General features: G+C 41.2%; 1 protein-coding gene across 1 annotated transcript in view; it reads left to right on the top strand.

The window, feature by feature from the left end:
- The window catches only part of KIF1A (kinesin family member 1A), a 200,416-nt gene that overhangs the window by 8,170 nt on the left and 177,958 nt on the right, over window positions 1-14,288 (top strand).

Below are 14,288 nucleotides of genomic sequence, written 5' to 3' on the forward strand. Positions count from 1 at the left end.
CCCGGTTTGAAAGAAATTATCGCTGACATTACTGGAGGTAAGGGCCACGCCCTGCCTCAAGACAGGGCCAAACCAAGGGCTAAACAGTCTAATTTTTGTGCCTTTCGTAACTTCAAGGCAGGAGCAGCATCAACTTCCTCCGCTCCAAGACAGGAAGGAACTGTTGCTCGCTACAGACAGGGCTGGAAACGTAACCAGTCCTGGAACAAGGGCAAGCAGGCCAGAAAACCTGCTGCTGCCCCTAAGACAGCATGAAGTGAGGGCCCCCGATCCGGAAACGGATCTAGTGGGGGGCAGACTTTCTCTCTTCGCCCAGGCTTGGGCAAGAGATGTCCAGGATCCCTGGGCGTTGGAGATCATATCTCAGGGATATCTTCTGGACTTCAAAGCTTCTCCTCCACAAGGGAGATTTCATCTTTCAAGGTTATCAGCAAACCAGATAAAGAAAGAGGCATTTCTACGCTGTGTACAAGACCTCTTACTAATGGGAGTGATCCACCCAGTTCCGCGGTTGGAACACGGACAAGGGTTTTATTCAAATCTGTTTGTGGTTCCCAAAAAAGAGGGAACCTTCAGACCAATCCTGGATTTAAAGATCCTAAGCAAATTCCTAAGAGTTCCATCGTTCAAAATGGAAACTATTCGAACCATCTTACCTATGATCCAAGAGGGTCAGTACATGACCACAGTGGATTTAAAGGATGCCTACCTTCACATACCGATTCACAAGGATCATTACCGGTATCTAAGGTTTGCCTTCCTAAACAGGCATTACCAGTTTGTAGCTCTTCCCTTCGGGTTAGCTACGGCTCCAAGAATCTTTACAAAGGTTCTGGGCTCTCTTCTGGCGGTACTAAAACCGCGAGGCATAGCGGTAGCTCCGTACCTAGACGACATTCTGATACAAGCGTCAAGTTTCCAAACTGCCAAGTCTCATACAGAGTTAGTTCTGGCATTTCTAAGGTCGCATGGGTGGAAGGTGAACGTAGAAAAGAGTTCTCTATTGCCACTCACAAGAGTTCCCTTCTTAGGGACTCTTATAGATTCTGTAGAAATGAAAATTTACCTGACGGAGGACAGGTTATCAAAACTTCTAAATGCTTGCCGTGTCCTTCATTCCATTCAACACCCGTCAGTGGCTCAGTGCATGGAGGTAATCGGCTTAATGGTAGCGGCAATGGACATAGTACCTTTTGCACGCCTGCATCTCAGACCGCTGCAATTGTGCATGCTAAGTCAGTGGAATGGGGATTACTCAGATTTGTCCCCTCTGCTAAATCTGGATCAAGAGACCAGAGATTCTCTTCTATGGTGGCTTTCTCGGCCACGTCTGTCCAAGGGGATGCCATTCCGAAGGCCAGATTGGACGATTGTAACAACAGACGCCAGCCTTCTAGGTTGGGGCGCAGTCTGGAATTCCCTGAAGGCTCAGGGATAATGGACGCAGGAGGAGAAACTCCTTCCAATAAACATTCTGGAATTAAGAGCAGTTTTCAATGCTCTTCTGGCTTGGCCTCAGTTAACAACTCTGAGGTTCATCAGGTTTCAGTCGGACAACATCACGACTGTGGCTTACATCAACCATCAGGGAGGAACAAGGAGTTCCCTAGCGATGATGGAAGTCTCAAAGATAATTCGCTGGGCAGAGTCTCACTCTTGCCACCTGTCAGCGATCCACATCCCAGGCGTGGAGAACTGGGAGGCGGATTTTCTAAGTCGCCAGACTTTTCATCCGGGGGAGTGGGAACTTCATCCGGAGGTGTTTGCCCAACTGCTTCATCAGTGGGGCAAACCAGATCTGGATCTCATGGCATCTCGCCAGAACGCCAAGCTTCCTTGTTACGGATCCAGGTCCAGGGACCCGGGAGCGGTACTGATAGATGCTCTGACAGCACCTTGGGTCTTCAACATGGCTTATGTGTTTCCACCCTTCCCGATGCTTCCTCGATTGATTGCCAGGATCAAACAGGAGAGAGCATCGATGATTCTAATAGCGCCTGCGTGGCCACGCAGGACCTGGTATGCAGATCTAGTGGACATGTCGTCCTGTCCACCATGGTCTCTGCCTCTGAGACAGGACCTTCTGATTCAGGGTCCTTTCAAACATCCAAATCTAATTTCTCTGAGGCTGACTGCATGGAGATTGAACGCTTGATTCTATCAAAGCGGGGATTCTCGGAGTCAGTGATTGATACCTTAATACAGGCTAGGAAACCTGTTACCAGGAAAATTTACCATAAAATATGGCGTAAATACTTATATTGGTGCGAATCCAAGAGTTACTCATGGAGTAAGGTTAGGATTCCTAGGATATTGTCTTTTCTACAAGAAGGTTTAGAAAAGGGTTTATCTGCTAGTTCGTTAAACGGACAGATCTCAGCTCTGTCTATCCTTTTACACAAACGTCTGGCAGAAGTTCCAGACGTTCAGGCTTTTTGTCAGGCTTTGGCTAGGATTAAGCCGGTGTTTAAGACTGTTGCTCCACCGTGGAGCTTAAACTTAGTTCTTAACGTTCTGCAAGGTGTTCCGTTTGAACCCCTTCATTCCATTGATATCAAGCTGTTATCTTGGAAAGTTCTGTTTTTAATGGCTATTTCCTCGGCTCGAAGAGTCTCTGAGTTATCGGCCTTACATTGTGATTCTCCTTATCTGATTTTTCATTCAGACAAGGTAGTTCTGCGTACTAAACCTGGGTTCTTACCTAAGGTAGTCACTAACAAGAATATCAATCAAGAGATTGTTGTTCCATCATTGTGCCCTAACCCTTCTTCAAAGAAGGAACAACTTCTGCACAATCTGGACGTCGTCCGTGCCCTGAAATTTTATTTGCAGGCAACTAAAGATTTTCGTCAAACTTCTTCCCTGTTTGTCGTTTATTCTGGACAGAGGAGAGGTCAAAAAGCTTCGGCTACCTCTCTCTCTTTTTGGCTTCGTAGCATAATACGTTTAGCCTATGAGACTGCTGGACAGCAGCCTCCTGAAAGGATTACGGCTCATTCTACTAGAGCTGTGGCTTCCACTTGGGCCTTTAAGAATGAGGCCTCTGTTGAACAGATTTGCAAGGCTGCAACTTGGTCTTCACTTCACACTTTTTCAAAATTTTACAAATTTGACACTTTTGCTTCTTCGGAGGCTGTTTTTGGGAGAAAGGTTCTACAGGCAGTGGTTCCTTCCGTGTAAAGATCCTGCCTGTCCCTCCCGTCATCCGTGTACTTTTAGCTTTGGTATTGGTATCCCATAAGTAATGGATGACCCGTGGACTGACTACACTTAGCAGGAGAAAATATAATTTATGCTTACCTGATAAATTCATTTCTCCTGTAGTGTAGTCAGTCCACGGCCCGCCCTGTTTTTTACGGCAGGTCTAAATTTTAAATTAAACTCCAGTCACCACTGCACCCTATAGTTTTCTCCTTTCTCATTTGGTTTCGGTCGAATGACTGGGTATGACGTAGAGGGGAGGAGCTATATAGCAGCTCTGCTTGGGTGATCCTCTTGCACTTCCTGTTAGGGAGGAGATATAATCCCATAAGTAATGGATGACCCGTGGACTGACTACACTACAGGAGAAATGAATTTATCAGGTAAGCATAAATTATATTATATATACACACACACACATATATATATATATATATATATATATATATATATACACACACATATATATATATACAGCCAATCCAAGAGGTCATACGCTTTGAATGGGTTGTCAGTCAAGGTCATATGATTTTATTATAGCACTATAGAAGTGTAGAAGCTTTGCATTGTGTATGTCTATGGACTGCAGTGCCTGAGACATAGGTGGGGTTCCTGCACACGGAACTTCTGAGACAAATTATGGTGCCTGTGCTGAATAACACACAGGGTTAATTGAATATTAGCAGAGTGTTCCAGATAAAATGACAAATACTGTAGCTAATTACAGACTGATACTCCCATTACAATCCATTAGTACCTGCTGTGTCAAAGCATAGTATTTAACTCTGGAGGGTTTTTGTCTTCCTTTTTATGGCATTCCAGTCCATTAGAAGAATAGTTAGTCCATTAAAGGGACATAAAAGTTCAAAAAGAGAATTAATTAAGAATTCACAGGGGCACAGCTTACTAGATATTCTAAGGAAAAGGGTGACACCTGGAAGTGCCAGAGCAATTTCAACTTCCTCCCATATAAATGATTAGAAATGAACATCTCTGGAATGTAAAATCACTACAGTTAAACTTGTATTTATGTCTATTTTAGTCCACATTAGATTTATGTCAGTTAAAGGGACAGTTTAGTCAAAATTAAAGGGTAAAAAGTATATTAGTATAACCGTGTTGGTTATGCAAAACTGAGGAATGGGTAATAAAGAAATTATCTTTTTAAACAATACAAATTCTTGAGTAGACTGTCAGTTAGTACAATGGACGTACAGTGGGGCAAAAAAGTATTTAGTCAGCCACCAATTGTGCAAGTTCTCCAACATAAGAAGATGAGAGAGGCCTGTAATTTTCATCATAGGTATACCTCAACTATGAGAGACAAAATGTGGAAACAAATCCAGACAATCACATTGTCTGATTTGGAAAGAATTTATTTGCATATTATGGTGGAAAATAAGTATTTGGTCACCTACAAACAAGCAAGATTTCTGGCTCTCACAGACCTCTATCTTCTTCTTTAAGAGGCTTCTCTGTCCTCCACTCATTACCTGTATTAATGGCACCTGTTTGAACCTGTTATCAGTATAACACACCTGTCCACAACCTCAAACAGTCACACTCCAAACTCCACTATGGTGAAGACCAAAGAGCTGTCGAAGGACACCAGAAACAAAATTGTAGACCTGCACCAGGCTGGGTAAACTGAATCTACAATAGGCAAGTAGCTTGGTGTGAAGAAATCAACTGTTGGCGCAATAATTAGAAAATGGAAGACATACAAGACCACTGATAATCTCCCTCGATCTGGGGCTCCACGCAAGATCTCACCCCGTGGGTTCAAAATGATCACAAGAACGGTGAGCAAACATCCCAGAACCACATGGGGGGACCTAGTAAATGACCTGCAGAGAGCTGGGACCAACATAACAAAGGCTACCATCAGTAACACACTATACCGCCAGGGACTCAGATCCTGCAGTGCCAGACGTGTCCTCCTGCTTAAGCCAGTACATGTCCGGGCACGTCTGAAGTATGCTAGAGAGCATTTGGATGATCCAGAAGCGGATTAGGAGAATGTCATATGGTCAGATGAAACCAAAGTAGAACTGTTTGGTAGAAGCACAACTCGTCATGTTTGGAGGAGAGAGAATGCTGAGTTGCAAACAAAGAACACCATACCTACTGTGAAGCATGGGGGTGGCAACATCATGCTTTGGGGCTGTTTCTCTGCAAAGGGAACAGGACGACTGATCCGTGTACATGAAAGAATGAATGGGGCCACGTATCGTGAGATTTTGAGTGCAAACCTTCTTCCACCAGAAAGGGCATTGAAGATGAAACATGGCTGGGTCTTTCAGCATGACAATGATCCCAAACACACCACCCGGGCAACGAAGGAGTGGCTTTGTAAGAAGCATTTCAAGGTCCTGAAGTGGCCTAGCCAGTCTCCAGATCTCAACCCCATAGAAAACCTTTGGAGAGAGTTGAAAGTCCATGTTGCCCAGCGACAGCCCCAAAACATCACTGCTCTAGAGGAGATCTCCATGCAGGAATGGGCCAAAATACCAGCAACAGTGTGTGACAACCTTGTGAAGACTTACAGAAAACGTTTGACCTCTGTTATTGCCAACAAAGGATATATAACAAAGTATTGAGATGAACTTTTGATATTGACCAAATACTTATTTTCCACCATAATTTAGCAAATAAATTCTTTCCAAATCAGACAATGTGATTGTCTGGATGTGTTTCCACATTTTGTCTCTCATAGTTGAGGTATACCTATGATGAAAATTACAGGCCTCTCTCATCTTCTTAAGTGGGAGAACTTGCACAATTGGTGGCTGACTAAATACTTTTTTGCCCCACTGTACCTGGCACATCATTTGTCAGGGTATTGCAGTGATGCCTCGATATTGAGGCATCCTGCAATACCCTTTTACAGGCACCCGATGCAGAGAGAGTCACTCTGTGGCCCTCTCTGCACCGGTAGCGATGGTGCAGTTCGTTGGTGGGTGGGAGCTTAGCAGGGAGGTGGGTGGGCGGCCCATCACTACCTGGCATCTGGTTCCTGTAAGGACAATGTGCACGCCGGGTGTCCCGGGAGCGTGCGGGGGGGCCTGCGGGGGGCACTTGTGCATGTGCGCACGCACGCAGCAACCACTGCCACCAATAATCCCTGAATTAAGAGGGGGGAAAAAAACTAAGAAAATTATTAAATATAAAAGGGTCTGGTAGGGGAAGGGGGATGGGGGTATTGAGGGGGGGCAGCTATACTACAGAAAAAGCTATCATAAAAAAACTAAAAAAAAAACAAACTTTGTTTTGGGGGGCAAACTGGGTACTGGCAGACAGCTGCCAGTACCCAAGATGGCGGCGAATAGGTAGCAGGGGGAGGGTTAGAAAGCTGTTTGGGGGGGATCAGGGAGGTTGGGGGCTAAGGCAGGGGTCCATCACAGCTGAATAAATATTTTAAAAAAACAACAACAACAAAAAAAACCTTTTATTTTAGTACTGGCAGACTTTCTGCCAGTACTTAAAGGGACAGTCTACACCAGAATTTTTATTGTTTTAAAAGATAGATAATCCCTTTATTACCCATTCCCCAGTTTTGCATAACCAACACAGTTATAATAATATACTTTTAACCTCTGTGATTATCTTGTATCTAAGCCTCTGCAAACTGCCCCTTTTTCAGTTCTTTTGACAGACTTGCAGTCTAGCCAATCAGTGCCTGCTCCCAGATAACTTCACGTGCACGAGCACAGTGTTATCTATATGAAATATGTGAACTAACACCCTCTAGTGGTGAAAAACTGTTAAAATGCAATCTGAAAGAGGTGGGCTTCAAGGTCTAAGAAATTAGCATATGAACCTCCTAGGTTAAGCTTTCAACTAAGAATAACAAGAGAACAAAGCAAAATTGGTGATAAAAGTAAATGGGAAAATTGTTTAAAATTACATGCTCTATCTGAATCATGAAAGTTTATTTTGGCCTAGACTGTCCCTTTAAGATTGCGGGACATTTGTGGGGAGGGAAGAGAGCTGTTTGGGAGGGATCAGGGGGTGGGATGTGTCAGGTGGGAGGCTGATCTCTACACTAAAGCTAAAATTAACCCTGCAAGCTCCCTACAAGCTACGTAATTTACCCCTTCACTGCTGGGCATAATATAGTGTGGTGCGCAGAAGCATTTAGCGGTCTTCTAATTGCCAAAAAGCTACGCCAAAGCCCTATATGTCTGCTATTTTTGAACAAAGGGGATCCCAGAGAAGCATTTACAACCATTTGTGCCATAATTGCACAAACTGTTTGTAAATAATTTCAGTGAGAAACCCAATGTTTGTGAAAACATTAGCAAAAAAGTAAACAATTTTTTTTATTTGATCGCTTTTGGCGGTGAAATGGAGGCATAAAATATACCAAAATGGGCCTAGATCAATACTTTGGGTTGTCTACTACACTACACTAAAGCTAAAATTAACCCTACAAGCTCCCTACAAGCTTCCTAATTAACCCCTTCACTGCTGGGCATAATACAAGTGTGGTGCGCAGCAGCATTTAGCGGCCTTCTAATTACCTAAAAGCAACGCCAAAGCCATATATGTCTGCTATTTCGGAACAAAGAGGATCCCAGAAAAGCATTTACAATTTGTGCCATAATTGCACAAGCTGCTTGTAAATAATTTCAGTGAGAAACCTAAAGTTTGCAACAAAATTTGTGAAAAAGTGAACGTTTTTTTTTAAATTTGATTGCATTTGGTGGTGAAATGGTGGCATGAAATATACCAAAATGGGCCTAGATCAATACTTTGGGTTGTCTTCTAAAAAATATATATATGTACATGTGAAGGGTTATTCAGGGATTCCAGACAGATATCAGTGTTCCGATGTAACTAGCACTAATTTTGAAAAAAAAAAAATTTTGGAAATAGCAACTTGCTACTTGTATTTATTGCCCTATAACTTGCAAAAAAGCAAAAAACATGTAAACATTGGGTATTTGTAAACTCAGGACAAAATTTAGAAACTATTTAGCATGGGTGTTTTTTGGTGGTTGTAGATGTGTAACAGATTTTGGGGGTCAAAATTAGAAAAAGTGTGTTTTTTCCATTTTTTCCTCATATTTTAGTTTTTTATAGTAAGTTATAAGATATGATGAAAATAATGGTATCTTTAGAAAGTACATTTAATGGCGAGAAAAACAGTATATAATATGTGTGGGTACAGTAAATGAGTAAGAGGAAAATTACAGCTAAACACAAACACTGCAGAAATGTAAAAATAGCCCTTATCCTTCAGGGTAAGAAAATTGAAAAATGGTCTGGTCATTAAAGGGACATTATACACTCATTTTCATATAACTGCATGTAATAGACACTACTATAAAGAATAAGATGCACAGATACTGATATAAAAATCCAGTATAAAACTGTTTAAAAACTTACTTAGAAGCAGTCAGTTTGGCTCTGTTGAAAAGGTAGCTGGAAAGCCCACTGCAAGTGGCAAATAAGACACTCCCCCCTCCCCCTTCTTTTGCATATGAAAAGACCCTTTACACAAACAGCAGCAAGCTGGAGAAGGTAGCTGACGGTATTCACATAAAACTTTGGGGCTTGGTTAGGAGTCTGAAAATCAGAGCAATGTTATTTAAAAATAAGCAAAACTATACATTTATTTTTAAAAAAAACTTTATGGGCTATATAAATAGATCATCTACAAAACATTTATGCAAAGAAAAAATGAGTGTATAATGTCCCTTTAAGGGGTTAAACGTGCACATAGATTTCTAGGGTCGATAGTAAAAAAATACCCTAATCTAAAAAAAAACCACCCAAAAACCCCCCAAAAAACCTAACACTAACCCCAGAAGATATACTCACATTTCCTGAAGTCCAGACATCCGTCTTCATCCAGGCGTCATGGTCTTCATTCAGGCGGCGAGGTCATTCATCCCGGGGGGCGTCTTGTGTCTTCCTCCAGGAGGCACGGAGCAGAGGCATCATGGAAGCTGATACCATCCTGCGTGAAGCACCCCCTATGGGATCATTTGTGCTTTAGTGCATTTATCTCATTTATATTTATTTTTATTAATAGTATAACACAAAACTACATGAAAAACTCCACTACTTGCGCACCATTGGCTTATTGATTTTAGCGATATACAACATGAATTTTACTCTGCGACCCCATAGAATTCTTTATGTGAGGGATTTAGCACACGCACTGCATCTAACAAGATGGTGGTGCACCCTGGACTATCACATGAGCGATAAAAAATTAGATTTGTAATATGATTATGAAAATAGGAGCAATATTAACTACCCTTGAGCTTGTTAACGCATAATAGCACTAATACTTTTGCACTCCAATTGTAATTTAAGCGTAAATGTTGATAATGACTCCTTTATATCAGGTATGGGTAAACATTCTGTATTTGTTATCTGTTATAAAAAACGAAGGTCAATATGGCTGTGAGCTGCAGCATTCAGCTGTTTTAGTGCCAGAATTGTTTGTGTAAATGTGCAATGCACAAATATCTGTATCCAAACAGATATATGTGTGTGTTGCACTTTTACAATAATAAACTGAGTATGCACAGGAGACTTGAATTAGAAGTGCAGAAAAAGTACTTTTGAAAATGAAAACAAATTACAAAAAAATACTTAGGCCTAGATTACGATTTGTGTGTTAGCTTTAAAAAGCAGCGTTAAGAGGTCCTAACGCTGCTTTTTAACGCCCGCTAGTATTAAGAGTCTTGCAGGTACAGGCTCACCGCTCACTTTTTTGGCCAGACTCAGAAATACTGCAAATCCACTTACGTCAATTGCGTATCCTATATTTTCAATGGGACTTGCATAGCGCCGGTATTACGAGTCTGACCAAAAGTGAGCGGTACACCCTCTCCTGTCAAGACTGGTACCGCATTTAAAAGTCAGTAGTTAAGAGTTTTACACTACAACGCCGTAGCATAAAACTATTAACTAAAGTGCTAAAAAGTACACTAACACCCATAAACTACCTATTACCCCCTAAACCGAGGCCCCCCCCACATCGCAAACACTAAAATAAATATTTTAACCCCTAATCTGCCGAACCGGACATCGCCGCCACTATAATAAATATATTAACCCCTAAACCGCCGCACTCCCGCATTGCAAACACTATTTAAATATTATTAACCCCTAATCTGCCGGCCCTAACATCGCCGCCACCTACCTACATTTATTAACCCCTAATCTGCTGCCCCAACGTCGCCGCCACTATAATAAAGTTATTAACCCCTAAACCTAAGTCTAACCCTAACCCTTACACCCCCTAACTTAAATATAATTTAAATAAATCTAAATAAAATTACTACAATTAACTAAATTATTCCTATTTAAAACTAAATACCTATAAAATAAACCATAAGCTAGATACAATATAACTAATAGTTACATTGTAGCTAGCTTAGGGTTTATTTTTATTTTACAGGCAACTTTGTATTTATTTTAACTAGGTAGAATAGTTATTAAATAGTTATTAACTATTTAATAACTACCTAGTTAAAATAAAGACAAATTTACCTGTAAAATAAAACCTAACCTAAGTTACAATTACACCTAACACTACACTTCAATTAAATTAATTACCTAAATTAAATACAATTAATTACAATTAAATAAAATTATCTAAAGTACAACCCCCCCCCACTAAATTACAGAAAATAATAAAGAAATTACAAGATTTTTTAACTAATTACACCTAATCTAATCCCCCTAACAAAATAAAAAAGCCCCCCCAAAATAAAAAAGCCCTACCCTACACTAAATTACAAATAGCCCTTAAAAGGGCCTTTTGCGGGGCATTACCCCAAAGTAATCAGCTCTTTTACCCCCCCAACATTAAAACCCACCACCCCCACATCCAACGCTACTCTAAAACCTTCCCAATACCCCCTTAAAAAAACCTAACACTAACCCCTTGAAGATCACCTTACCGGGAGACGTCTTCACCCAACCAGGCAGAAGTGGTCCTCCAGACGGGCAGAAGTCTTCATCCAACCGGACAGAAGTGGTCCTCCAGATGGGCAGAAGTCTTCATCCAGACAGCATCTTCTATCTTCATCCATCCGGCGCGGAGTGGGTCCATCTTCAAGACATCCGACGCGGAGCATCCTCTTCTTTCCACGGCCGACGACTGAATGAAGGTTCCTTTAAATGACGTCATCCAAGATGACTTCCCTTCAATTCTAATGGGCTGATAGAATTCTATCAATGAATCGGAATTAAGGTAGAAAAAATCCTATTAGCTGATGCAATCAGCCAATAGGATTGAACTTCAATCCTATTGGCTGATCCAATCAGCCAATAGAATTGAGCTGGCATTCTATTGGCTGTTCCAATCAGCCAATAGAATGCCAGTTCAATCCTATTGGCTGATTGCATCAGCCAATAGGATTTTTTCTACCTTAATTCCGATTGGCTGATAGAATTCTATCAGCCAATCGGAATTGAAGGGACGCTATCTTGGATGACGTCATTTAAAGGAACCTTCATTCAGTCGTCGGCCGTGGAAAGAAGAGGATGCTCTGCGTCGGATGTCTTGAAGATGGACCCGCGCCGGATGGATGAAGATAGAAGATGTCGTCTGGATGAAGACTTCTGCCCGTCTGGAGGTCCACTTCTGCCCGGTTGGATGAAGACTTCTGCCCGTCTGGAGGACCACTTCTGCTCGGTTGGGTGAAGATGTCTCCCGGTAAGGTGATCTTCAAGGGTTTAGTGTTAGGTTTTTTAAGGGGGTATTGGGTGGGTTTTAGAGTAGGGTTGGTTGTGTGGGTGGTGGGTTTTAATGTTGGGGGGGATTGTAATTCTTTTTTCAGGTAAAAGAGCTGATTACTTTGGGGCAATGCCCCGCAAAAGGCCCTTTTAAGGGCTATTTGTAATTTAGTGTAGGGTAGGGTTTTTTATTGTTAGGGGGATTAGATTAGGTGAGTAGTTTAAAAATCTTGTAATTTCTTTATTATTTTCTGTAATTTAGTGGCGGGGTTTTGTACTTTAGATAATTTTATTTAATTGTAATTAATTGTATTTAATTTAGGTAATTAATTTATAGTGTAGTGTTAGGTGTAATTGTAACTTAGGTTAGGTTTTATTTTACAGGTAAATTTGTCTTTATTTTAATTAGGTAGTTATTAAATAGTTAATAACTATTTAATAACTATTCTACCTAGTTAAAATAAATACAAAGTTGCATGTAAAATAAAAATTAAACCTAAGATAGATACAATGTAACTATTAGCTATATTGTAGCTAGCTTAGGGTTAATTTTATAGGTAAGTATTTAGTTTTAAATAGGAATTATTTAGTTAATTGTAGTACTTTTATTTAGATTTATTTTAATTATATTTAAGTTAGGGGGTGTTAGGGTTAGGGTTAGACTTAGGTTTAGGGATTAATAACTTTATTATAGTGGCGGCGACGTTGGGGGCGGCAGATTAGGGGTTAATAAATCAAATGTAGGTGTCGGCGATGTTAGGGGCGGCAGATTAGGGGTTTATAAGTATAATGCAGGTGGGGGCGATGTCGGGGGTGGCAGATTAGGGGTTAATAAGTGTAAGATTAGGGGTGTTTAGACTCAGGGTTCATGTTAGGGTGTTAGGTGTAGACATAAATGTATTTTCCCCATAGGAATCAATGGGGCTGCATTAGGAGCTTTACGCTGCTTTTTTGCAGGTGTTAGGTTTTTTTTTCAGCCGGCTCTCCCCCATTGATTCCTATGGGAAAATCGTGCACAAGCACGTTCAGCCAGCTCACCGCTAACGTAAGCAGCGCTGGTATTGAGGTGAGATGTGGAGCAAAATTTTGCTCTACGCTCATTTTTTTGCGGCTAACGCCGGGTTTGTAAAGTCCCGTAATACCAGCGCTGTCTGTAAGTTAGTTAGTTTGAGAAGTCTTTCAAATGCAATGTTATGAGCCTTTACCATTTTAGGAAGTCACATGTAACGTTTGAAACGGGTGAATGTGTGATCAAGGCTGCTGAATTAGATAGATTGGCTGTGATTTTTTTTTTTATTGGCCTGGAATACAGTTCGTGCGGTCCTCAATGAAAAGCATCTGATGGACTTTCTTGGTGTGAAGTCAACAAAACCCATTAGAAAACAAGAAGAATACTGGGTTTTCCTATATAGTGACATTGCCTCAAAAAAACCTACAAACCCCCCCTAAAACAGTTCACTTGGTCTGTAATACCTAGGCATGGAGCCCAAAACCATCATTTAAAAAAATGGTCCTTAATTAAACAATTACATAGGGTCCAAGATGAAATGCAGACCTAGCTTTAAGCTCATGGTACACTGCAGATAACAAACTGGAATTTAGTGTGACTCACATCAAGCAGTTCAGATGTATTTTATGCAACTTTAAGAGCTCATCCAAAGTGAGTTTTTATCATTTGGCCTAAACTATTGCAACTACAAAAACCTTGTATATACAAAGTAAAAGAAGAACTAAACAATGAATGATTCAACAAATGCATTAATAAATGAATTAATGAAATAATGAATTACTTAATCCAGGGGAAAACATATCTAGTATATTTTATCAATAAAACATAGTTCAATTGTTTGCAGTGAAAAATAGATATATAGAGGCCTATTTATCAAGCCGTCAACTATGCTGCATTCGCCGGCACCAATACGCTCGCCTGACATCGCCTAACATCGCGGCCGCGGACCTGAAAACGCTCTCCAAATTTAACAAAAAAGCTGTCAAAAAGCCGCGCACCAAGTACGGAACGATGAGCAGTGGACTGTTGTTAACTAACAGTCATCGATCTCGCTGTTATTCGGCTTTTTAACAGCTTTTTTTATACCCTGTCACTAAACACCGCCACTATACTAAACTGTTTAACCCCTATCCCGCCTCTCCCGGACCCTGCCGCAACTAAATAAAGTTATTAACCCCTAAACCGCCGCTCCCGGAGCCCACCGCAACTCTAATAAACTTATTAACCCCTATCCCGCCGCTCCCGGACCCCGCCGCCACCTACATTATGTTCTTATCCCCTAATCTGCCGCCCCCTACACCGTCGCCACCTACATTATACTTATTAACCCCTATTCTGCCATCCCGACACCGCCGCCACCTAAATACAAGTTATT

Source organism: Bombina bombina, chromosome 4, assembly GCF_027579735.1.
Source record: "Bombina bombina isolate aBomBom1 chromosome 4, aBomBom1.pri, whole genome shotgun sequence".
In the NCBI taxonomy this organism is placed as follows: domain Eukaryota; kingdom Metazoa; phylum Chordata; class Amphibia; order Anura; family Bombinatoridae; genus Bombina; species Bombina bombina.